This window comes from Paralichthys olivaceus, chromosome 17 (assembly GCF_024713975.1).
Source record: "Paralichthys olivaceus isolate ysfri-2021 chromosome 17, ASM2471397v2, whole genome shotgun sequence".
In the NCBI taxonomy this organism is placed as follows: Eukaryota; Metazoa; Chordata; class Actinopteri; order Pleuronectiformes; family Paralichthyidae; genus Paralichthys; species Paralichthys olivaceus.
Genome location: NC_091109.1, coordinates 5,727,078 through 5,754,968, shown reverse-complemented (window position 1 = coordinate 5,754,968; position 27,891 = coordinate 5,727,078). Strand labels below are relative to the sequence as shown.

At 40.9% G+C, this 27,891-nt stretch overlaps 1 long non-coding RNA gene across 1 annotated transcript; it reads right to left on the bottom strand.

Annotated features, from left to right (window-relative positions):
* Positions 1-1,576: 1,576 nt before the first annotated feature.
* Positions 1,577-26,813, bottom strand: LOC138405298 (uncharacterized). Its single transcript, XR_011239017.1, has 3 exons — positions 26,775-26,813; positions 26,432-26,535; positions 1,577-3,034 (listed from the first exon to the last, which is right to left on the bottom strand). It is a non-coding gene; the product is annotated as an uncharacterized lncRNA (long non-coding RNA).
* Between the last annotated feature and the right edge of the window lie 1,078 nt (positions 26,814-27,891).

Genomic DNA, 27,891 nt, shown 5'->3' with positions numbered 1-27,891 from the left:
GGTACAGTGCTGATCTGCTGCTATTTACGCCAAACAAAGATGCTAATTTCCAACTGAACTGCCGCACCACACGAGAGCACAAGATTTGGATCATAGACCTTGAATCACTTTGCTATTGTATGGCTCCCTTCACTCCAATTACTCAGAGCACTTACTGCAGAGACTCATACATATGCAAATACATGGGATGTCAGGATGGAGTATTGGTAACACTTGACAGTAAGCTACACAAATCCCTGGGTAGTTACCTGGGACACACAGGAAGTGATGCGTTAATATAAAATCAAATATGATTTGAATACGAGGACTTTTTTTGTACTGTCTCTACATGGACTGTGTCATTTATGAGCTAATGGTGCATTCACAGTTAAAACTCATAGGCTACTTAGCAGTTTTATAAGATGCTGCGCCACTTAACTGGAGCAGATGCATAAATGATAAGTATTGGTGAGGTAATCTGGAGGTAATGATGCATTCCTTGTATTGCAAGCACAAAAATATCAACTGTATTCTGGTTTTAATTAGGATGTAAAGCTTGTTTATGATTAATTTGAAGTTATGGTGCTGCTGCTGTTAACAAAGTTTCCTGATTTAGCCAAATAGAAAATTAATTTTTGAATCCGGTGTTTTATTGAACTAAAATGGTAGATTAAAAAATTAGCCTTTCAAGCAAATTTTACTTTATCATGCATCATGTAAATTCTGCTGGATGGCAACTGGACATTTTGTGAGCCCTCAAAATATTGTTTGATGAGGCTGTATTGTATCACTGACTCTAGCATCCACAGATTATCCTTTCTCAGTATTTCCTTTTCCCTCTTCTGTCATATGCATGTTTTACCTGTACAGGATTATGTAAAAGCTAATAAACGGATTTCTACTGAGCTTTTTGGACCATGATCCCATTTAATTTTGGCATGAATCTGAACCCTGTCTTTTAAATTGTTCGACTGGGCTCTTTTTGGCATGGATCTCCCAGGGAATAATTATTTAACCTTGACGACATAAACAGACATATTTAGAGGACGGACTTCTATGAGGGTGTTCAATGTGGTGCTGATTCAGATAAAACTGTACGTAAATGTGATTTCTTTGGGGGTTGGACTGTTTCCAGCTGCTGTACGGTGACAAACGGGGTGTAAGTTACAGGTTTCCATGTGTGCCAAAGATAATGTGCGGCTAGTGTGGCACGACTCCTAACAAAGCCCGGTAAAGCAAGAGCAGATGTCGACGTCTCCTACAGTCGTAGTCAGTTTCACTTTTCACTTCTTTGCTTTTAAATCCAGCGCAAATATTTGTGTCAAGACAATTTTTTAATTGAATGAGCCGCAGATTCAAAGTTGATCCATTTCTTGCGTTTGTCTCTTGATATCAGTGCATGAAACACAAACAATGAGGAACACATCTTTTCCTGGGCAGCAGCTCCGCTTTGATCAGAATCTCTCATTGTCAGCCGCAAAGGTAGCACGCTGCGAGCGACGCAGACATGTTAAATGTGCCAGTATTCATGTATAACACGACCAGATCAAGCAGAAGATAGTTTATTTTCATTATTTTTGCTTCAATATGTCATACGTCTCAGCTTTAAAAGAACACATTCACAGAACTGAACTGATGATTATACATGGGCTCATTAACGCTGCATCAAGCAGAATGTTGTCACCTCTTGTTATTCATCATTATCGAGAGTTATTCAGAAAGTTATTTATTAATCATTCATTTATTCATTAGCCTATACATTATACAATTATTATCCTACATATTCTATACATGATCTCTATACAGGCTCACAGGCACACCTACATTTTAATGCACGCGTACGGCAGCCATATGCACACGTTAAATCAGCAATGTGTGCAATGGTACACAAACAGCAGGGATATGGGTGTGAGGACGACATCACTGTTTCTTGATTTAAAACATTATTCAGTGGAACAGTGGGGATTAAAGGACCCCCCAACAGTGTGATCCATTTTGACTCCTGAACAGAAATGTGCCACTCGGGCAATGCTCTGCCTGCCTATACACACAGGAGTCTTTGTCAATGCTAATTGGCCAGCCTACCGACCAGCGAAGTGGAACACAGCTTCCCCAACACATCACGCCTTGTTTGTTATTGAGCAAAACCAAATGGCACTGTAGGAGCCACCGGCAGCCCTGGGATCTGACAGGAGAGTTTAACCTGTAATTTTTGAAGCTGCATGCGGCTCACTGGTCAGAGGGAAGTCATCAGTTCGCTGATTGCAGGTTGTAGAGAGGAAAACCTCCAACTGTCTTGTGTACAACTTGCAAAATCTCAATTCATCTCAATTGATCGTTTGTTGTTTCCATGGAGAACTTATTAGTACATTAACCGTGCACTCTTTCTTACTGCCACAAATTATGTTGAGCAATAGATTCCTCTTAACTATCCTGTTGTACCCTGCGTAGCTGTCGGAAGCTGCCGGGTGGTGGTAAGACAGCAAATGCCCCCATTTATTGTGTAGCGATTCTTTCTGTGGCATTTTGCCTCCTCCTGTTGTCTCGCCTCTCTTATTAACATGCACTTAAATTCCCTTTGTTCTCTCAAGTGCTCATTAAAGAATTCAGTGCCTTCTGATGTCTATAGTTTTACATAATTAGAACCCAAGAGGGTTCCACATGTGCACTAAAGTTCTCCATTTGTTTTACTCCGCATTAGAGGAGCAATTTGTTTAATTTCTCTGGAGTTTAACCTTGCTGACTGTGATGGAAAAGCACCTGCAAATCTTGCATTCACTCAGATCACTGGTTGAAAACATTGCTTGTGTGTGTGGTCTTCCTTGTAGTGTCTGTGGGATATTATAAATTTCCATGGCAGGCGAAGACAAATTACAATTTACAACATGAAAGTGCTGTTGTCTCAAAACTATCAAATTATATTCTGGATATTCTCTTGGCTGGGACAAAGGAGTACTTCCTTCTGGTGGTCTGGCTTCTGGTCCTGGTCAAGAAACAGCCTCACACATTATCCCGCTTGAAATGGCATTTTTACAGGTCCAAGAAGATTTCTTTACTTTTGAAGCAGCCAGGGTCGTCGTAAAAGTAGCGTTGAGTTGATGATGAAAAGAAAATAATAGCACTGTAAGTTAAACAAGTACATATGACTGTGTTACACCAGGCTAGCTGTTTCCTCCTGCTTCCATTCTCTCATGTGCTATAGCAACTAGCAGCTGGATCCAGCCACATATTTTTGATCTCCCCATCTAACCCAGCAAAAAAGCAAGTAAGCGCATTTCATTTTTGTCAAATAATAGCTTTAACTGGTACAAAACTGAAATGTCATATTTCACTATTGTCCTATTTTGCTATTTTCATAGCTTTATCTTTCAAAGGTAGTTATACAATGGCTATTGTGTCATTCATCATGTCTACTCCTGCTGTAACCTCTGTGCAGCTCGAGTCAAACACCATTCATCTGCCATGTCCTGCGTGCAACAAGGGGAACCACACGCTCAGTAGATACGTCCCCCAGGAGCCATTAATTTCTTAAACCAATATTACAGCCTTTCTCCTTGGTAAACCCTGTGTCAGTGTGAAAAGTGTGGTTTGTTTTACGTCCTCTCCTCTCCTCGTGATCCTATGAAAGAAAAATATTTGGCAAAGTTTTTCATGCTTCCAATGATGCCAACATGAGGGACAGCTGAATTTATTCAAATACATGCCTTCATGCTTACACCTTGCCCTTTCCTCTCCTTTTCTTCAACCACGCTTCCAGAATCCCTTTGAGTCCACTCCTTGCAGCTGCACAATGCCAAGCATGAAGGCGACGCATGCATGTGTGTTCATGTGCTTGTGTACACACAGTTTAACTGTAGTTTGTGTATGTTGGGGGGTCTGGAGTACAGAGAATATGGGGTGGGGAGGGCTTGATGTTGTGATCCAAAGTGAGAGGCCCGCCGAGGAAAACAATAAAGCACGAATGACAGGAACAGATGGCCCTCTTTATTGTCCCCTGAAATGCAAACACTGAATATCTTTGCTTGGTGGGAGGCATTATTATATATTTATTTTCTCCCTCCTGTCCCTCTCCCTGCTAGCACTGGTGACTGGCACCCACCCACATTTAAGACTAAAAGGGCCGATAAAGGGTTGCAGCCAGAAGCTTATTTTTGGTTGCTTAAGATTTAATGGGCAGTGACAGTGAACAGATCTGACAAGAGGTGGCACGAGTGTCCAAGCACTTGGACAGGCGAGAGGCACAGTCGGGGCATCCACATGCAAAACATGTTCTAAAAGCAACAGTGCAACACCACAGCATGTGGTGCACCACACTGACTCCCTGAAAAATGACGGTGCTGCTGTCCAAAATCTTAATTTACCATTCGCTCTAGAATGAACCAAGATGTTATGATGGAGGGATGGCAAATGAAGGGACAATTTCCGACACAGCAGCTGAATGTGTAATTTAACTTCCTCTTCCAAGCAGTGCTGGATGATTTGCTCTGTTTTCAAAACTATTTACCACCTGATGTGTGTTTGAAGCGTCTTCGGTGTAATCAAATGTATAATGGATTTCCATGTACACAAGTTGAATTCTGAAGTTGGCAACACTTCCAACTAAGTGTCCGACAAAATTTAAAACTACACTGAATGAGTCTATAGTCGGCCACGTTGTACCTTCTGAGTTTATCATCAGGCATATAAGTCGGTATTTCTCTATCATATGCATACAGTGTTTTTCATGCTGTAGATTGTGGGGGTCTACTGGAGCCACCAACTGACATTGGGAAAGAGGCAGGGTAACCGCCCTGGACCGGTGACAGGGCCAACACGCCAACAACTGGTCCTGTTCCCCCAACTAAGTCCGTTTCCAATTAACCAAGTCCCAACAAGTTGGGAGGAAGTCGGAGTACTCGCAGCACCTCCACGTAGAAACTATTGTCGATCATGCAATTATGTCATACAGTAGCATCATTTCCAGATCATAATGTGGTGATGAGCCTGGCTTGACACTAAGCCATACCTGTAAGGTTAAAGTTGAAAAGATAAACGCATCCTGTCTCAAACAACATCATCTCTCCATCATCTTAACCGAAACGTTTAATGAAGCTTTAAGAGCAAGTGGATATTGTACTGATAAATAATAAAATACCAATTTTTATAATGCATTCACACATTTTATGTCAGAACCAGCATTTGTAACTTGGCAAATATTCTAACTTTCAACATTTTTCCATCACAGTAAAAGAAAACCGCTGGCTGGTTAGCCCAGGAGAGAAATAATTTTTTTTCATGTTTCGAAACATTACACATTCACCCAGAAAACACGTCCCATGGAACAAATACCAGAACAACACATAGCAAACATTAGCCTGCACATCATTAGACAATAACAATAACAACAATAATAAACAGGGACATCTCATAAACATGAAACATTGATGGACAGTAAAGCGCTGGCTTAGCGATGTGATGTCTTATTAACTGCAGCTATGGCATCAGGTACCAGACTTTTACTGAAATGGGCCCTGTTGTATCTTGAAGCTGTGTCCAGATGATTGTATGTAAATGTGTTATTGAGGTCGTGATGCGACTTCAGACAGTTGGGTGTGAAGAGACATATTATTTTGGAACCAGGGTGTGTGTTAGTTTTGTCCGATTCTACAGGATGAGCTGGATGATACAACAGAAAGGGAAGATGGAGGGAGACATGGAGCCCTTTAAGTTTGTAGGTGAAAGATTGTATTTGGTTGTAACCTAGATAGCACACAGATGTGGGCCACTTCTGGCCTTCTTGTGGCCCGGACAAAACGGACATGAGCCCAAAGTGTCCCACTTGGAATATAGCAAACGTGGCCCAAATATCACAAAAAAATGTGGGTCATTTTGGCAAACATGTGGTGCTCTAGGCAAGGTGTAAATTGGATGTAAACCTGAAATGGCCCGTGTAGCAAATAGTGAATATGGACCAAATGATACAAAACAAATTCAAGCCACCTTTAGTTGACAAGCAGTGTTGCTATGGCTTTCTTGTGGCCCAGAACTGGCAAACAGGAGTGGACCGCCCAAGTGCCATAATTCTACGTGTCGTGTGGTCTGGATGTAGGCAAATCTGGGCCAAAACAATTTTGCTATGTGGGAAAATACTTGGTAGTTTGGGGGGTCAGGGAAGCTCAGTCTGAATCCCACTCAAAATAAATTCCACAATCAACTTTACATTTAAATCTAGCAATTATGACAACAAATCTTTTTTAGTGCACTTTCACCCAGAGGCCCATGTCCGTGGCTTATCGTTCCTGGTGCGAGCAATTACATGCAGACGTAGTATTTAGCACTGATAAGAGAGTTCACGTCTACTGTTATAGGAACCTTGCACAGTGTGGCCGTCTTTAAATGATACTGTAACAAAAGCAAATATAGGCAGCTTTCAATTGGATTAGGGAGATTACCAGTTTAAGCTCTTCATTACTGAGAGGTACCTCACAGCAGTGGTGTGGAAGGAGGATCCTCAAACTCGGAGTAGAAAAAACAGATAATTTGCTGAAGCTCTTGCCCTCACCCTTCTTTTTGTTAAATCATTACCTCATTTGTCTCTCTTACTCCTCCTCACCCCTCACTCCTTTCTCTCCCTCCTCTCCAACTTTCCTGTTTCACACCGCAACCTCGCTCCCTCTCACTTCTCTTATCTATCGCCAACCCCCCCCCCCTTATCTCACACGCTCACTCATTGCCCCTCTCCATTTCCTATCTCTCTCTTTTTTTGGCCACCCCCCCTTTTGACACCTTCCCCTCCTCCCTCCCTCTCTCGCTCTCTCTCTCTCTCAGCTCCACGACCATATTACAGCGGTGGCCGCCCCAGTTTTTGCTGGGTTCATCGCTCCTCTCCCTGATAATTCCCCTGTATTAACTGGCTGGAGTTATTACCCGTTATATGAGATGTCTATGTTGAGAGCGCTTTATGAGATCCTGGTCCCCATGGATAAGATGATGGAGTTGGTGAGTGCTGTCATCCCCCAGCCCGTATAATGGCATCAGTTGGGAAATACACAATGCCATGGATTATTGATAGAGCCATATCTGCACTTCTGCTGACAAATTCCTGGCCTGGGTTGAAGGGGCACATAATCCTGAAGAATATCTCTGCTAATATGGCCGCCTCCACGCGGTAACACCTCTGCTCTCTTTGGGGTACTTTGGTCTCTCTCCTCCCCTGTGACGGATGATCAAGCATTCCCAGTGATTCAAATGAGAGGGTGAAGATTTATTCTAACAATAGGCTCTCCCACACTGTCTCACACAAGAAATAAGTATCACCCGACTGAAGAGACCATCTTGCCGCTGCCGCCGCTACTGCTGCTGCACCTCCAGACGCCAAAACTATGATTGTATTTTACGATAGGAAATAGGAGCGAGCACGATCAAACAAGGAGGACATGCAGAGTTTAAGGATTTGTCATGAAAATGGCTCTTATAGGCTCTAACAGGTAAATTCCAACAAGCGGTAATAGGTGATACAACAATATGGCAATGGAAATATTCTTCCTCTCATTAGCAGTTCACCAACCGGCACGACAAGAGGCTAAGAAAGAAGGTAAACAATCCTGCACTCCGTATAAATAGAGTGTAGTAATTCTCCTGGCTCTCATTACATGCCTCCTCCCTCTCTATTCCTCCGTCTGTCTGATGCGCTGTGGTGGGACTCGGGCTCAACGGCGTTTAGTCGGCATGAAGACCACAGGCTGCATTTTCAGTTATGGCCTTGATTTTTGATCCCAGATGCAAAGAGCGCTGTCTGATGTGTGTGTATGTGTGTGTGTGCGGGGAGGGCGGCAGGAGACAATAACTGATCAAATGCAGACGGTTAATGAAGCTACTGAGGGACGCTACAGGCTCAATAAAAGAGGCCTGCTTGGACGTTTGAGAACGTATCAGAGGCTGCCGTGTTTACACGAGCGTGTGCGACTCTCCCAATGCCGCCGCACCAAACGAGTCAGAAAGAATTTGCATATTTGTTTGAGAAATTGTATGTAAATGACTAGACAAGCATCTTGTTGTGAATTGCTCTTCATTACTCATCTCAAGACTCAAGCCTCAGTAGCCATGTTGCTTTTCAGAGGAATATGAAATTACTATCACATTGAGGGAAATCAAAGTCTTGTTCTGCTGCAGTCCTCTGGGCAGCATTGTGCAGTATTGCTTTGGAAACTGGCCTAATTGGTATGTGTGGGCCAAACTCACCCCACTGCCTGCAACTAGCTTGGCTTCATGTTCACAACAATTGGATTTGGTATAGCTGCCCTAGATTGTTTGTGTTTCGCAGTTATCGTGTGTGTGTGTGTGTTAGTGTGTGTGTGTGTTTGTGTGTGTGTGTGTGTGTGTGTGTGTGTGTGTGTGTGTAAAACATCAAGAGTGCGAAAGCTAATCCCAGTCTCTCCTCTGTCTGTCATATTAGAATGCATGACTCTCGTTGTCACTCAGAGTCCATTGTAGCCAATAGCATCACCATGTATTTTTTTTAAAGTGGTGGGTTGCCATGAAAATGGAGACATTTGAGCTAAATGATTAGTGGCAGCTTGCACCTGACAGACCATTTCTGTCTCCTCCTCCTCTTAAGGCCAGACCGAGTCTTTCAGCTCAGTGAAAAAGGCTCAATGTATATGGTCTGCCCAGAAACCAGGAGAAAAAGAGGAATTCATTAAATCACCTATAATTTGCCTTCCCACTCTCAGAATGTGAAACAGACACATGACAGCTTCGTGATTCATGTAGTCCTTGCGCCACGTCTGCCTCCTGACTGATGATTGGCTCTGGCACGCGGCTCTCCTCTACCATGCGAGCAGGGCGCGCGGGTTCCCGAGTCAAACCCTGTGATGTTGTCTCCTTTAGTATGCACAAAAGCGACTATTAACCTGGCATCTCATTTTGAAATATGGATGCAGGGAGTTGCTTCTTTGCATGTGTCCACATTCCGTGGCCTCAACACAACCTCACCTTAAGGGGGACATGTTGAGTGAAAGCTCCCTTGCACACCTCTCGCCTCTCTTCAGAGGCTATAAACGCACATTGTGTAAATAATTTGGGGAGCATATTAACTCTCATTTTGTTGTTCAGCAAAACCCTAAGCACTGCCGGTAATGTGCACTGTGCTCACCTCCAACATGGAGGTTTGCCGAATTAGCTTGCGCCAGTAACTTTCTTCCTCCCAAACGCACCATGGTGCAATATAAGGGGAGAGAGAATGTGATTACAAACACTAAGTTATTGCCTCGGGCACAATTAAAACTTTGCAGACGAGCATTCCTGATTGCAAACTGAATCAGGTACTGTGTTGGTGGGGCATGTTGCTTGTTAATTGGTTAATTACGGAGCAGGAAGGCTTGCTATACAAGTATTAACTGGGAAATGTGCTCTACATTTTCTGTCAATCCCACACGGAAACCAGACACTGGGGCAGCCCCCTCGACTAAAAATAAGCTCATCAGCAATTTGGAGTTGTGTGGGCTGTGTCTCATCGTGATGGAGGAGCACTCACAAATGGGTGCTCACAATGCTCTTCTTCAAAACATACAGACTCTCTAGATGTATTTGTTGCCACAGACGCAAAGATGTTGTATTCGGATTAAGAAAAAAAGCTTAATCTGCGTGAGTAGCCAAAAAATCAATGAAGAAATCTCTGTCTGTATGTGAAATGCATATCTCTAGAACTGCTAATTTTATTGGCTGCTTGTGCCCTGTGTGTTGTTAAGTTATTTTGTTGCTGCAATGCTTTATACCAGGCAGAATTACAGTGCTTTTATTTTGAAAAAACATTGTATGGCAAAAACAAGTGTGAAATATTTTACTTTGTGAAAAACTTGGAAGAACACAATGTTTTCTAACTTCAGTCTGCACCACAAACATAGATTATAAAAAGTTCTCTGCACAACAACCAGCACACACACTATAAAAGTGATAACATATTGTGGACCTGTTTGCGGAGGACTCACTAATGACGAGGAATAATTCTGAAGTAGCTCCAGAGCATTAACGGAGCATCACAAGGACAAACCTGCCTGTTTAGAATGGGCACTGCACTATTCTCAGGCTGTTTTTGCAGTAATTTTGTAGAAAAGTAAGAGGCATGAAATACATTTTGAAAATGATTGCAGGTCATGTAGTTTTTGTCATGAAGCTGTTCTCTGCAAGATAAGGAATAAATCTGGTTAAGCATGGACAGGCCCAGGGACTGTGAAGTGCACAGCACCAGTGACTTAACACCATGACTTGCAGGTGTATTGCTTCATCCCACATGTTTCTGACAAAGTTCGGAAAAAAACAGCCCTGGGCAGTGCCTCGCCACAAGGACGCCCTGTAAACGCACACACGGACTCACACACACACGCATGTACACGTTTATATGTACACATGCACACCTCATGCCTCTGGAGGAAATGTTGCGATTTCTTAGTCAATGCCCCCGATGATACAAATCCTACAGGTCTTACTCAGAGCCAGTGTTCACTGTTGCTTGGGTAAATCAGAAGTGTTTTCTGACTGAGACTGCATTTGGGTTTGATTAAAGCAAAGCCACGGGCTAAAAGCTGTCCACATCCCTTTATGAGCATGCTTTTCTGACCTTTCTGTTCAGCGAGTCTTCTTAGGACTGAGGACTTGACACAACATGACATGTTGCCAGGTCAGTAAACATGGTGTTGTTGGAGATGAAACAGCAGCGAGCGGAACACAAACTAGAGATTGGGTGCATGCTTTGATTTATTTTCATCCATTGCTATTGAAAGAAAGCATGTTAAATATTGCTGCGCATTCACAGGCCATTATAAATGTACTGATTAACATGGAGCCATGTATGATCTTTAGTTACATGTACTGTATATTATTTTGGCAGGTTTTTCCATGTGAAAAACGATTTTTTGGTTAACTTCTTCTTTTTTGTTGTACATCTGTTCACAAATTAAAAGAAAATGTCACCATAATGTATCTATTTTAAACCCATGCAAGCATTACACAAATACAACTGGAGGGATTAACACAAAACCTGTTGGAAGGTTGCGCTGTGGGCCAGAGGAAAAGTCATTACATTTTGTTGCAAATCCAAGAATCATTTTTTTATTTTCCTTAACTCTGCAAGAAAGGTAGTTTTTTTATGTTTTAACTGATGTCCCAGGGAATAATTCATAGATCTTCATGAAAATAATAAGGCATATTTAGGGGACTACTATCTATGAGTGTGTGTAATTTGGTGCAGCTTGATCGAATTTAAGGGGACTTTTGGGCCTTGGCTGAGGTATCTGCTCTACTGAGTGCCATTTTAGTTTATTATTAGGGAACGTGATGTGGTATTATCATGGCTCCAGTTGTTTTACTAATGTTATTTATTTATCAAAATAAAGAACAGTGGTGTCTCTGTCCAGTTTCTGAATACAACAATTAGTTCTCTACTATATTTATTATTGTTTGCACACTCCTGACATATAAATAATTGGTGTTCTACTAAATAAAAACCAATTTCATGTAAGTGACCTAACGTTTTACCATAATTGACCTGTAAATAATCCATTAATTCTAATAAGACAATCTTAATAATTCTTAAACAATTCTTTATTCTCCCAGTATGGATTCAGGATGTCCTCCAACACAACTTGTCTCTGTCTCATTTAAGTTATGTAAAAAATAAACAAATGATGAAGTTATTTACTTTAACATCTGTTTACATGGCTTTAATTCACATTCATCTGCCCCTAATGTGAGATTAGAGATATATTTAAGGTTAATGGGGCTTGACAAGAGAAAATTAGTTGCCAGTAAATGGATAGTTTAGCGAGAATGTGTTTGCTAGACATTCTGCGAGGACTGCGTTTCAGATTAATGTGAGGGGAAAAAGATGGATGTGTCCACGTCTCTTTGGCAAACTTGTTTCTGGATGTTGGCAGCAAGACAATAGATAACACTAGTGAGTAATCAGACTAATACTGTAACCTCTCCCTGTCTCTCTCGATTATTTCTCTCTGCTTTAAGATACAAAGTTAATATTTCAGCGTTTAACCAAATAAAATCCGATCTTTTGGTTTATCATGTGAGGTCTCAATGAGTCTCCGCCCACCTTGGAAACCAGCTCCTCAGCTGATCCTGCTCACGTCTCTGCCAACTGGTCTATGGTCTGGCAACGTCACCCGCTGGCCCAACCTTTCCAGGGTGGCACAGATATGCCAAGGTGCCCACCACCCACACATTCCTCTCATCTGCTGCCAGCTCAGCTTGGACGAGGTAAAATACTGTTATTTTACAAATACAAGCCTGGAGGTGACGGTATGGGAAGATGGGGGAAGGAAAAAAATGGATGCTTTCTGTAATGAGGGAAAAATTAAGTGGTTGCAATTTTCTAAAGCGTCCTACACATGGAGGCACGGCTTAAATTCATGGAGGAAATGAGAGCAGTAATGACAGTAAATATTTGCACAATATAGTATTGTTTGAAATGAACTAATATAATTATGTAACAATTAACATAAATGATTTTATATTGCATAACCAGGTTTGTGATTTAAATATTTACTGTTTTAAAAATATCAATAACTAAACCCCCTTTTTAAAATAGGCAGAAAATACCCTTGCTAATTAGTCCCCAGTGAAAAAAGGGGGATAAACACATCTAAAAAGGGTTTCAGATGAATATATGTATTATTTCAACAGTGTCGTGTGAGTACAGTTGGGGAAGCGCTGGCTAAGGTCTCTAGGTTTTAGGATTTGAACATTATCCTTTGCATAAATTATAAACCCAGCACAATTACAGCCTTGTACACAGTTTTGTTTTCTGATTCCCTCTCCCCCTTACACACTCTTCATCACCAGGCTGCCACCGCCACAACAACAAAATCTTAAGCTTGAAATCACACAGCCCACACAGAGTGCCATCATCAGATAAAAGCACAGGCTGATGTGAAGTAATTTATTGTGGCACTTGCTCATACAGGCACAGAGGGTTACATCATTGGCAGTATGAACTGGTGCCTCGCAGCTAATATCCTGTAGATTGATAGGATATTTTCTCCATGTCTCTCCCCCTCTGCCTCTGCTGCCGTCCCTTAACAATGCCAAGAGGGTATAGACTGTTGAGATTTGAGCGCAGAACAATTCGTACTGTTGTTCGAGCATTGTTTGACAAACATCCAAGAACTCTGCGCGGATTGACTCAGTCTTGCATATCATTCTGCGGTTTTGCAGACTAAATGGGAAGTGCCAGGGGTGAAGTTGAGGCAGAGGGCGCAGTGAATGGGCAAAGCGATTTAACAAGCACAGGACGGACAGATGGTGCTGTGAAATAAAAAAAAACAGAAGAAAATACAGGGTCGGAAAAAAAGACAACAAAAAGTCTAATAAGAATGAGACGGCCCCGCATAAGAGAGAAAGAATGGCTGAGAATCCCCCTGGTGAGGAGCTGTTGTGCACCCACAGTTCTCAGATCTCTCATCCAGAAAATATCTCAAAATGCAACGGGAACAGTCTCCAAATGTTCGAGACTGTCATTATCCTGATCTGTCACTGTATAGCTTGTTTGGAATCAAAGTCAAGGCCTCAGACTGAGGTTAAAACCTTGTCATTTAACATAGTCGTCTTTATACACAACAAAATTTAAGGATCTCGTTATAGCAGGGTGTTGACACTTAAACTGCAAACTCAAGTGAGTGTTTGGGCTGTAAACTCAATTATATGACTGTTCTTCGATGATATGCATTAATGCTGGTTTTAATACCACATTTATGTTTCAAACTATTGAACCTTTCTGGACCAATGCTTACATAGAACCACCATTCGGTACGTCTCTCGGTCATGACATTTATATATATTTGAAAAGGATAACACCCCCTGATCACAGTTTAAAAACTAAACCCCTCTTATCCCTGACTGTCTCTGCATCGGTCTGGCTAGTGCTAGTGTTTTTAAAAAGAAGCCTCAAACTACTTCATATAACATTTCTGAGGTTAAAGTTTGTGTGCTGCTACTGGAGTCATAGCATATAGCTTAGCTTCAAGGAGCTAATTGATATATCATACAGTATGTGGTAAAGATAGGCGTGTCTAAGCTCTGCCTTGCATCACTGCATCCTGAAGGCTTTTTTTTCGATTTCCAGGGAGAGACACTTCAGCCTCATCTTCGGGGTCAAGTTACACTTAAACATGCCGAGCAAATAAAATGTTGAGTGATACAATCATCCAATGGAGAAAAGAGAAAGTGGTTTTATTTCTATAAAGAATTCAGGAATAAACCACTACTACAGAGGCACAATGAAATGTGTGAGCTTGTGGTGAGCCCCTACAGACACTCTGGTTCAGTTACAGTGAGTGATCCATGGAGTCTTGTTGGGCCATGTAATGCAGTCAGAAGCTTTCCTATGGGGAATTACTGTAGCAGTATTATTCACAAATGTATGTGGAGTGTCGAGAAGCCGTATCTGAACCTGCATGTGCATGTGAGAATCCATATTCCTTTTTTAAAGCCTTTCCTAACCAAGTGTTATTTATTTGCAGCTAAACTCTTTGTATAAACGAGGACTTCCAGGAATCTGTCTGATCTGGGGCTGTTCAGTAAATATCCTAACAAATCTGTGAAATCCAAAATCTTAAAACTGAAGTGCCCGTCTGATGTGAATCACCATTGTCATTCACGCTGTCCTCACTGATGTCTGCCAGCGCTGTTGTAAGTTAAGCTGTGGAACAGTGTCTCATTGTCTGATGAAAGGCTTACTGAAACACTGCGGGTGCTACACAAGCAAACATTAGGTAGCAATTCAGCTGCAAATATTTACCTGCAAAGCTCTTAACCCATTAAACAGTGTTGGTATGGGCCTGATCATAACAGCTAGAGCAGGCACCAGGCTGAATAGCAAACAGACATGCATTCACTTACTGATTAAGTGCCTTTGAACGCTGATTCGATTACTTAGCTCAGAAAAAAGTGGACCAACTACACAGTCTGTGATTGAATGCAACAGTTCAAATCAGCAGTTTCATGTTGGAAGTTGTATATGAACACCATGTCTTGGTCGCAGTCGTGTCCTGGTCACTCTCCTCCTGCAGCCCGATCGCAGTGGTTTATTCCATTCGACCCAGGAGGCGGGGTTTATGCCCTATACTGCAGCCAGCCACCAGGTGGCGATCAAACCATTGTGGCTTCACTTTCAGGAAGCTGTCATATCATGCATCTTTATAGTCAATGATAAATATAAAGTAAAGCTAGCATATGTTAGCTTAACTTAGGATAAATGGTTATAATTGGGTTCATTGTTTTACAGTTTCCATGTTAAGGCTAAATCCATGCTCATGCGTTTTTGTGTTTTTTTCCAAAAATGATGTCTGTTCACACATTTAAGCTTCAAAACAATCCACATCCAAAGAAACGGCTATGGTGAAAAATAAGACAATGGATTTCCATGTTTGGACCAATGTCAAGGTGAAACTGTTTGTGAAAGTAAATGTTTACGAATGTTTTGCATTCACCGCTGGTATTCATGACTGATAAGAACTAATCAGGAAGGAGTGGGTGACAATATCACCTCCTCCAGCCTGATCGCGGTGGTTTATACCTGATTATGTCCTGGTTCGTCCCACTGTGGGTAAATGATATCAGATGAGGTATTATTCCTGCATGTAAAATAGGACATAACCACTTCAATAACAGCGTGTAGCGCAGCAGAGAACAGGAACCAACACGTGTCCAAGGTCGTTGCCATAGATTGGCCTGCTCCAACTGCTAATGCTTGTGTTTGTATTCAGCGCCGATACATGCCCCACCAGAGGCATGTGTGTTCGGTGTTAGGTCTTCCGAGAACCATTAGGCTAATTTAGATCCCTGTGTGTGCAAGTCTGTTCTTTCGGTGTGTGTGTGTGTGTGTGTGTGTGTGTGTGCGTTTATGGGCAAGCATGTGTTCAAATGCACATGCAAGCTAATTTAGATTTTAAACAGTGTGCTAGCACTTCAAAAGGATTACCGCGCGGCAGCCTACATATTTCCCTTATATGGACTGTTTGTGACCGCACAGCATTGATATTTGCATACTTGAAATATGAATTTGCTCTCAGCATAATTGTACCCATGGAGAAGTGGAATCTATGCAAGTGAAGAGGAAAGTAAATGACACCAGAGCAACTCAGTAAGATTTTCTATGTTCCACACTTTCATTATAATATTTTTCGCGTGAAATTGATTATTTTTACATATTCATCACTGGTGCACATGTCTGGCTGTGGCGTTCAGAGGTCTCATGCACTCTGCTGAATGACTAGTGACCTTAGGCTTTTTCCTGTATAAGTAAAAAGAGAGCTGTGACAGATCTTGTCTCACACACACACACACCCCCCACACACACACACCTCAATGCTGACTGTGGAGATAAATAAATGAACATCCACGGTCCCTCTCCACCCATAAAATATAACCCACAACCCTTCCCCAGGTTGTTGTGATTTGGAAACAGCTGTTGTTGTGGTGGATTCGCCCCTCTCTTCCAGATCACGTTTCCCCTCTGCTTCTCCCCCGGGACGCTCTGGTAATATTTTTGCGGCTGGGAGGGGTGTGGAAAAGGAGGGAGAGGGGGAGTTTGCGGGGGAGAAACCTCGTCTCGTTCTCTGTCAGAGCATTAAAGCCCAAGGAGATACTTTGAATAATGGAGCACCTGTACACACTGTCAGGCCACATGCATGCACACTCACATACAGTATATGTCGGAGGTATTTTCTGTTTTTGGTGAAACAATAGAAAACAAAACTAGAAATACTTCAGACTGTATTTGATATTAAACACAAAACACTCATTACAATGCTATTAAACTCCCATCTACCACAGCGTGCAGATGTATGTATTCTGTCATCACCACAAACAGCACATTTATAAATTATCCATTTGTGACGATGTGAATTTCTCTCCGTCTCCTTCTCTCTCCACCTAACTGCTCCCCCATTTTGCAAAGCATCGACATTATTGCTAATCACCTGCTCTATCTCCAAAGATATTTCTTCTTTTGAACAAGAGGCTATAATTCATCTTCAGCAGCTAGGCACTGTTCTAATCATACTCTGTACAGATCCCAAAAAGGTGCATGTCTGTGATGGTGCTAAATACTTTCCATTTGTAGGAGTGTTGGATGTTTTTCTCGACAAAGGAATAAAATTTTACATTTTATAAGATGCACCTATGCACTGTCTTGACAAAAAATCTATGTCACACCTGTAGAGTAAATATCATGGACTGAATATAAAGGTGGACGACATGTCTCCACCTCCTCCCACTTTCCAGAGTCTGTACAGTTGCGTTCAGGGGATGTAGTCATGGTAGCGAGATGCCTTCGATACATGAACTCAATCACATTAAGGTTCTTACAGTCCTGTAAGTAGGAGAGAAATGCATTTCCCAAAAAGTCAAACTATGTGTTTGAGTATGTTCTTGACTAATATACATAATTGTATCTGATGTTGTTGATTGTAATGTGGAGCAATTGTCATATTCAGAGGAGCAAAAGGTGAAAACGAGTGCATGAGGCGTTTGTGTGCATACTGAAGGATGTGTTTGTGTAGCAGCGTATTTAAATGCGTATGCAGCATTTCCCATTAATCCAAAGTTTATGGTTATGGTTGCTCCAAAAAAAAACAAAAAAAAAAACATTTTCTTTCCCTAAATAAGTCATTTTAAATTCAGCACCCTGAATATGTTTATTGCCATTGTCTGTGGAATACACTGCAGCTTTTTTAATAGTCTGCCTGGTGTGCGCTCATCAATCACAGAGCAAGAGCAGCCCTCTCGCTCTCTCCACAGTCACACGCTAACTGAGTTACAGGGCTCCGAAACTAACTCCAAGTTTTGAAATGTGATAAAAGTAATCACATTTCTCTCAGTCAGTATCCTTACAGATGTGAATCGATGACATTAATTACTGCATATTATTATTCACCACAAATGTGTTTTTGTTCATTCCTATTTATGAAAGAGGGCCTGATAATGTACCAGGAGGGATGGGAACTTGAGGGAATTGGCGGCGGTGCTGCACACGTGGGAGGCGAGTCATATCAAAACCCCCCCGTTCAGCCCCCACACATCAGTATGCAATATTAAACAAAGAGCGGAAGAGGAGCAGTAGTTAAGTTTGTGAAACACTGCTTTTTCATTATTTCCGTTTTACATGATGTAACATCTGTTTTTTTTGTGTTTCATTTGTTTGGAAAGAGAGAGCGATGCAGATTGTGAGTTTCAGCTCTGCCCTGTGTGTTTTCTGCACAGATGTGTGTGCAGTAGATTTTCTAAAGATTGCCTTACGTCGTGGGACATGGAGACGCAGACATGCCAAGAAACCGCATCTGCATGGCATAAGAAGACAAAAAATCAGAAGCCTCAAGAGCTCAAATATGTAGGAAGAGTTTACAAAAAGGAATCCAAAGGCCTGCAGTGACGGAGACTCTCAGACAGAACACTTCCCCTCACAGACAAGTGACATTACCGAGACCAGTGATGCATGACTACGGCCCCGTAATTGTTTGAGTTTCCTTTATTATTCGCTCTTTACAGCATATGGACGAGAAATTACGCTCACTCAAAGATGGAATATAGAAAATAGAGAGGCACTCAAATTACGGCCCAGTTCATTTAAGCGCGACGACAGAAGACATCCTTGCAGCACCAGTGTTTTAGCAGCAGGACGATACCCCAGAGGGAGCCAGCGTGTCTCTGCCATTTATCCTTGTTAAAATTTCAATAACAGGAGCCTAACGCACATGACACTTTTTCAGTATAGCTGATCAATACAAATGGGATTTGAGAGAGTTTAACTGTAAAAATCGGATTTCTCTTTTCATCAGGGAATATTACGACATCCTATTATTCATCTTAAAGACTTAACTGTTTCAATCTTTATGAAGGAGTTAAAAAAGATGTTTTTACTTCAAATAATTGCTTTTTTTAAGGATTGGATTACAATGACGGAGGGGTCCTAAAAGGTTAATTGGACGAACTGTTTTCTGAGAATAGAAATATGTTTTTCTTATATTTATCTGATTGTTTCAAATAAACTAATTACAGTAATGACACTATCTCCCTCATCTCTGTGATCATTGCATATTCATAAACCTCTTTGCTTAACCCTAAAAAACAACAACACACGATTGCTTACCCTCCAGAAGCTGTAGCTCTCCATGTCATATCAATTATAAAAAATAATTTCCATAATGAGTTTCTTTTCAAAGACACACGTTGTAATTAGAATTCTTTGCCCTGTAATTGAAATGGATTTTAAGATGGCATCATTTGGCAGGCAGGGAAGCTGCAGATTCGTATTCAGCAGAGCCGGTGAGCGTGAGCCGGCTGGTGAGGTGAAGAGTGGACAGGTTAAGTGGTTCCAAGCCACTGAAGGAGAAATGCAGGCGGCGATGGCTCGGAATGAGAGCGACGGTTGCACGCTGCGCAAGTGTCAGGCTGGCACTCGCCACAACTGGTGGTATTAATAAGACCGGGCTAAGATGAGCTCTGGGACGTGGGTGACTCAACATGTGCTGGTGCCGCTGATGGGCAAGTGCAAATGAAATTAATGGGTAAGGGAAATCAAGTGAGTGAGCCCGAAATCAAATTACCAATGCAGCCCTCAAACAAATTAGTTGGGTGCCAAAGTTGTAATTGATAGCAACACAGGAGCATGCTATTGGATCAGACATTATGATCTAGCATGCGTCGGCTCTGATGCGATTTGCTGCTGTGTTATCATGATTAAATATTAAACATATGTTGATGACACTGTCCCCCTTGGTATATGCACAGTGTCACTGAATAACAGAACATGAGAAACTCTTTAAAACCAAAATGTGTTTGGTTCATAAAGGTGTAAACTCTGGTTCCCAGTATAAAGGCTTAACATCTTCAGTTTTGTGTGTGGCTTTTGATTCAAGCCCCCCCCCCCCCCCCCTTCTTATATTGTAGAGGGCTTTTACATAATGAACCGGGATGCTTTTAATAAAGTATAATGATCAGCTAAAAAATGGTTTGAAATCAAACACTCCACCGTGGCTCAGCAAAATGCATATCTCAAGGCACAGCCACTCTGCCTGCATAAAAGATGAGTGATGTTTTTCTTTTCTTTGCAAACCTTCGAACTCCACCAGATTCTCCAGCTTGGTCCTCGTAACCGCTGTGAATATATGAGCGGATTTTTTACGGTGTGGGAGAATATTTCACCAGTAGCTACCGGCTTCATGATCCATAAAACATTGTATACAATTGGAATACCAAGTGGCCTATAGCGCACAAAGACAACACAGAATTGGAAGTCATTTGAGTTTATTAATAATGTAAATGCTGTTGCAATGCCATGCAATGCATTCCTATTTGCTCTTTATACGTATTCGGGAAAACAGCTTCGCGCACGGTGATAAAAAATAGAATCTAAATTTAAAAGACAGAAACACGCAGAGGCATCGTGAGGCAGCGGGAAAATAATAAAACTTAGTCCCGTCTTTGTTTTCCCTTTATCATCAGCTCTTGCTAATAATGGATTATTTGAAAAGTTCATCCTAATTAAATTGTGCATGCGGCACGCTGCGCAATCCCCACAATCCATCTGGGTAAAGCTCATAAACAAATACTGTATACTGGGAGCACAGGCTCACATATTTGCCTTGCACACACAAACCAACACATAAACCCTCAGAGACGTATATCTGCGCACCCATCAATCACCCGCCCTGACATGCCGATACTGTACTTTAGCCCAGCATGACATTTCATATAAGTTTTTTCCTCAGAACTGTGCACTGTCTGTGTTGTTTTGTTGTATTTAGGCTGGCCGGACGCCTCAGGCTCAAACTGGTCTTATGGTTATATATACTACATCCATTTTATATGCAGTGCAAGACATCATTATGCATGTGTGTCAGAGTGCACTTTGATTACCTGAGTGTACGTACTTGTGTGTGTGTTTGTGTGTGTGTGTGTGTGTGTGTGTGTGTGTGTGTGTTTGTGTGTCGATACGTGTTTTTTTCAGCACCGAGCGGTCTGCTTTGAAGTCTGTTTACAGTGTGGAAGCCTTGCTGAGAACACTGGGATGGCAATCTGTGACACCATTGACACCTGGCATGTAAACATTGACAATAACTCAGTCATAAAACCTCCTGCGGCTTTGCCCTTTCTTACCTTCATAGACTTTGGCTGCAGACACGATGTCCCCTCTGTTCACAGCAATCTCCTCTTTCTCTCAACCTTAAGCAGGGGCTCATAACAGTGATGCCTACTTTATCAATTTCAGTTAAGGTTGTTGTTGTACAGTTGTCTCGTGGTTTTAAAAGATCATTACAACTTGACAATGCAGAATTGAAGTCCTCAGCTCTCTAAGTAATAGCACATCAGAGTAATTGGGCTCCTGTGACTGATTTATTATTATTTAATTTATTATTAGATTGTCGTCAGCGATGCATCAGTGTGAAGGAAGCATTTAAAGTTAATGTTGTGAAGCTACTTTCAATCGGTCAAAAGATACAGAGAGACTGAGATTGATGTCACAGCGAATGTAGAGTCTCCTCATGTGTAAATTGCTTTGGTTGAAAGTAAAATGAGAAAATCTAAATGTTTAACCTTTGAATTTTTGAATGAGAGGTTTTCTGTTCTTAATTATAATCTGAAACCTTTACCATATACAGTGAAACTTAATACGTTTTATTGATCATACCATAGTAACAATAAGGCTCAAATCATCTATACGTAATTTGTTTATTTCAATAGTTAAGCTATAAAAGTTATTCCAAGTGATATGTTTCATGCATTCTTCTGAACCAATGGATAATAACTGTTGAGCTTACTTCAATGTTTGCTGCATGTCAGATGGTGATGTTTAAATAGCCTCTGTGATCTCACTTGTATAAACTGTACTTATTTATATATGTATAACAAAGATTATAGCCCACAACCATATCTAATGTCTACGGCAGGTAAGGGAACTTTTTTTAAACCTTAAGGACCAATAAAGTGGAGTAGATTTACAAAGTAGCATAGAAATACTCAAGTACAAGTACACTGCTTGTAATATGTTAAGAATGCCTCCGTCTGGATACAAAACATATAGCATGAATAATTAGTAGTTCGTTTTTTGTTTTTGTTTTTTTAATCATCACATTTTTGTTAAAACACTTTCTCCCCCAAAACACCAGGATTTATAGTTTCCATTTCACAGCGAACTTCACTAACCACTTGTCTTCAGTCGTTTCCCGGCCCAATAATCTCCCACTCACCACTGTCCCTGCTCACACTGAGGACTCTTATGAGAAACAATTTACTTTTTGAACATAATTTGTCACCAGAGCAATGCTGCTTCATTTGCATATCATCCTGCTAACTCTTGCCTTTGTTTTGACAGATAGCTTTCATAAGTCACTGGTAAAAACCTTCAGCGGACGTTTGGGGTTTTACTGTCACATAGGCTCCATCTGCTTGGTTTGGTGGGGTTTTTATGCTGCGCCATCATTCACCTCCCACAAGCAATAAACGCTATCTCTCTCCGCTCCCTCAGTGTCTCCCTCACTCTCACTTTCTCTCTCATGCTGTGGTGGTGAAGGTCTTTCGTTTCATAGGATGAAGAGAAAAAAAGCGACTGGTAACACGAGAGGTTTGATCTATCATCAGTGTTTACGCTCAGGTCTTCATCCTCTTGTTATTGCACAAAACATATTTAGTGTATGACACTTGTCATGTTTCCTGGGGTCATTGAGTGTTTTGGATATTTTAATAATCAGACACCCTCAACCAGGCAACCTACCCTGCAGGATTCATTAAGCTTATGTCCAGGCAGCGCTACGCCACCCACAGCTCACTGTTCCTGATCCACAGACACCTTAAACTTCGGCCACCTCTGTTGCATTCTTGATCAACATTCACCTACTGGCCCTTGGCAGAGACGTTTGTGGCTGCTGATCCTAACAGAGATAATGACAGACGGCATTCAGGACTTGATCATGGCACTTAACAACACCCATGCTCCTTGTCCAAAACTTTTGAACTTTAAGAATGTACAGGATCCTGTAGGGTAAACTAACAACTCCACCTTCCCTCAATAGAACAAGTTGGATGGCGTAGGAGACCACTGTAGACCATTCATTGAAGTTGCTGATTTGGAGCTTCAAACTACATTCATACTAATATATATAAGCCATGGTACAATGAAAGTGATCTCAGAGAGGCATGTTAGCTTTATATAAACACCCAAAAAATGCTTATCACATGACGAACAATTAGTAGTTACTTCTGGTATTAAAACCTGACTGATAAGAGCCAAAGTGAATCCCTGTGAGGAGTCATCATTTCCAAAAATCTCAGTTTTTGTCCTTCCCGGCTAAAATATAGCCCAGGGGTTTTTAAAACTAAAACGGGGCCAACAGCATTTCTAAAGTTTTTAGTGCTTAAAACCAAACGTAGCCACATTGATGCATCTTAAAACTAAGATCTTGGCCGCTCATTTGGATGGACTTTGTGCCTCTTGGGCTGCAGTCACCTTCTCCAGGCTTTTCCCTGGTTGTTTGGTGATTGAGAGTCTGGGTGCTGCCAAGTGAGAAGCAGAAAGGGAACATGTCGGTGCCTCTCCTTTCTTCTGCACCAAGGATTTTTTTTTTACAGTTTTCTGCAGGGGAATTTATTGTGAATAGAAAGCTTTGTTCTGTAAAGGAAAACTCAAGTTTTTACAAGTGCCGTAATGGAAAAATATCAAAGATCTGGTGGCAGCCTGTGCCTCTGCCTTCTTTTAAACACATCACTGATGAATACATGACATAATCTATGTTAATTTGTCTCTTCTAATATTGCTAAACTCACAGCACCGATCATACATTTGTACACAGGCGGCAGGATGATTTATGAACCCTGCCCACGACAGGCATTAGGGATGAGATACAATTGTTTTCCCAAATCAAAATAAATGGGTCACACAAGGTTCTCATATCATCAAATATTTTGCAGTAGAAAGGCGGCCCGGCAATATTGACTGTATAATTGAATCGTGTGAAAGCACTGTCGATTTAAAACAATAGATTTGACGGATGAGGAAACTGTCAAGTCATGCATCATAGTCAGCGTTTCACCTCAGGTTGAGGAGAAAATTACAAGGGTCCATTTCAATCGCTCTTTTGTAAAATAGATCCACAACATAATAGGTTTTGCTAAAAAAAAAAAAAGGAGGTCTTGAAGATATTTTAATAATTCCAACACAAAGTACTTAAGTACAGATGACGACATGAAAAATAGCCTTTTGAATTAACACAAAGTAAGACATAAACTCAGGGCGAGATATTTAATCCCGATAAGACACTGAGTAAATGACTTCCGAAGAATAAAAGACTTTAGGTGTTTGCGTCAAAAACAAGTTCCTCCACAAGCCTCACCTATGAAAAGATCTTTTTCATTTCTTTTCACCGTCATCAATCTCCTTGTTTTTCTAATTTCAGTTTTGTCATGTCCACTTTGTTCGATTAGAATCCACATATAGTGTGACTATATCAATTTCCTCCAGCTGAACCAATGAAATTACTTCCTTCAACAATTTGGTCTTTGCAGGATTTTATTGGAGAGCCATAACCATTTCTGCCAGGAAAACAGGGAGGGGGTGTTGGTGGTGTGGGTGGTAGGGGGTGGGGGACTCAACTGTATGGGCAATTCAACTGTTATCAATCATCAAACTTTGTTGCCTTCATGGAGTAAGTGTGCTTGGTTGTTTTGACAAGAATTTTCATTAAAAAATAAAGGCACACTGGTCTGTTCAATATGAGAGGCTGGGTCTCAGAGAGGTGAACTGAGACCAAAGCAACACATTCAGGCCGCTGCAGGTCACATGTTGCTTTGAAACATGGTAATCCCATTTAAATTGTGTGTATTTCTTCTGTTTGTTTTAAAAAAAACTCATGAGAAAACTTGAAAATGGTTGCCCTGCGTGTCATACCTCAGTTTACAAGAACATTATATACAGACAAATTAGCAAATCTACCACGGCAGAAGCAAGGCCACGGTTGACTCGTCTTCACACTTAGCCTTTTCAGTCAATAGTATCTCCACACATTTATAGATCTATGCACATGTTTGCATATTTGTCTACACATGTACAAATCTCAATACACTTGCAAAACGTATCACCTATTCATAGTTTTGTTTACACTCTTACAAATGTGAGATTGTAAATACACATTGGTACATTCCTTTACTCATTTCCATTTACAAATCTGATTACGCACACACAGATTGAGATACAGTCACACAACTCTCAAACGATATCGGACTCATGTCGTCAGCGCAAGATCGCAGTGTTAATAATTGGGCTTTATTTCTGGAAATGGGAGGAAGTAGAGATGCGTCGTCCATCTTTACAGTCAGTCTATGGTTAACGCTCATGGAATGATTTAAAGCATCTGAAGGGAGACTGAATAACAAATGTCAAGTGAAACTGTGATACACATTTTGAGCTATTTGGCTGCATCCTGTGAGTCCTCCAAAGTTAGAATTTAATATACAAACCCTAAAGATAATGTTTCCTTGTGGATATTAATAAAAAAACTGTAAAATATTATATGGCTTGGTTATTATTCTTAATAAACTGCCACACACTCTTTAGCTCTTTTTTTCCTTACTTGTACAAATACACAAAAAGAATATTTATTCCCTGAACACAGCATGGAATTTATTTTGAAGCATAAAACTTGAACATGTCTAGACAAAGAGGTGTACTCCTCAAGCACACTGAGGGCGCTCTGCCTTTCAAGAACCTGTTATATGCTAAAATACGTTAATGTTTGTGGGCTGCGTGAAAACCTTTCATTAAATTCAAGGCTGTAGTGTTTCTCCACAATTTGCCTGTGGCATCACTGGCTCAGAACCGTACAGGCTGATCTCCAGGATGATTTTTTCCCTCTGCGGGAATATTGATCCCTCGCTGATGAAAGAGAGTACAATCGTGGTCCAATTACGGTTTTAACACCTTCACGCAGCGCAATCATTTGTTTCTGATCAGTGTGTCAAGTGCGTTATTAGTTATTTGCTATCCATCATCAGCCATCAGACCACCTTTAAAACAAAGTAAGACCTCATTTAGCTGCTCAAGCACCACTTTGATATGAGAAATTAAAGTTAATAAAAGGGAGACAGCTTCATGTCATATCCAAAAAGGCTGCTTTAAAGCCAATACTATCACAAAACATTTGTATCAGCCAATATATGATGACAGTACTGTGCAAACATAAAGTGATGATCAATTTGCAAGTTGTTTGTGTTCATTGACAGAATTGCCAGATGGCAGCAAATGCAAATTTGCCAATTTAATTAGATTAATTAGTTAGTAATTGATTCTGTCCTGGGGTTAATGTTTTGCAGAGATAGATGGACGGAGGCCGGTGCTGTGTCCAAATGTTATGATCACAGTGAGAGACACTTGGTAAAGACACAAGAGACAAGACAGTGAATGTTTGATAAATACCTTGTGTTCTCTCTGGGACAGCATGTTTGCCAGAGAACAACATGGGATGTGTTGATTCAGTTCATGGCTGCGTTGAACTGCTTTTACAGCCAGAGTGAAAAGAACTGAAAAAAAAAATTCAAGAAAAAGTTTTGTTTATTAAAAGAAATTAAAAGGACAATTACTTGTTTAAAAAAAGTGTGAAACAGTGAGTAAGAACTCGTCTTTACTCAGCATTTGTCCCTTTGAATGCACACTGCACTTATTAGTTTCTACATATGTGTGTTGGAAAATTATTACAGTTCACATCAAAGTACATGAGTATGTTAAAGTAAACACACAACCACACGTTAGTTATTGTTACCTTGTGTTATGTTGCAGGGTAAAAGATCACATTGTTTAACTGAACTTCCTGATTGTCATGGATGACATCACTGGGACAAATCAAGAAGGCGCATGAAGGTGTTTTATTTTCTACAGAGAAGTTTGTTTTTGTTGCTTTCAGACAGTAAGTTACTGTTTCATTATATTTAGGTTTTCATTTTTGAGATGTAAATGAGTTTCCATACATGAAAAAGATGGTTAACAGTTTTTCTTTTCAGGGAGGATACTGTTTCCAATGACCTGCTCACAATGATTCAGGCTAAAGGTATGAATTGAGCACATTATATAAGCAGGTGAAGCTCATGGTCTGGAAGAGCTGGCTGTCACAAGCATGTGCAGTTTGTCAGATTTTTATGATGCATAAAACATTCATATACATAGGTCAATAAATCAAATCAATAAAATATCTTATGATGACAATACAGATACGTATTAAAATATAAAATTTTAAAAACATCAGAATTATATGCATTGCTCGTATTTCAGTTTCAGTTCCAGGTGAGAACTGCAACCTATAAATTCCAGTCAGACAATTTGCAGCCTGTTTACACTGATAATACACCACAGCAGGTCTCCATACGCTTCAAGCAGCAGTATTAAGATAAATCAAATATTCTGCCACTTCACAAAGAATTAACAACGGAGCCGTGGCTGCAGTCGACAAACGGTGAAGTGGTTGTTGATGCTCTCCTCTGTAGAGTGACTTAGAAAACAGTAATTTGTTGCACACGCCTGTATGAATGTCGTAAGCTGCACCTATTAGTCACGCATCATGTCAGGTGTGTTTGCTTTTGGACACTTGCCGTAGTCACCGGGTGGTGCATGAAATCAGCAGCTTCTTCTCTGCTGCAGCTACTGATTTGATGTTGTTGCGTTTTCCGACACGATTAATCACAAAAGGGATTATTGAATTGACACTGTGTACAGAACAAAGTAAAATACTTAAGTAAGACTGACATTATTGATTTTAAAGTGCACAAAATAAAAATATAACTCATTCCTTCCACCAAGTTATTGTAGCATGTACGGTACATGCAGAGGCATAATGACAAAAAACAGATGAAAATGAAAGGTGAGCAATGTCTTTAAAGGTGCTG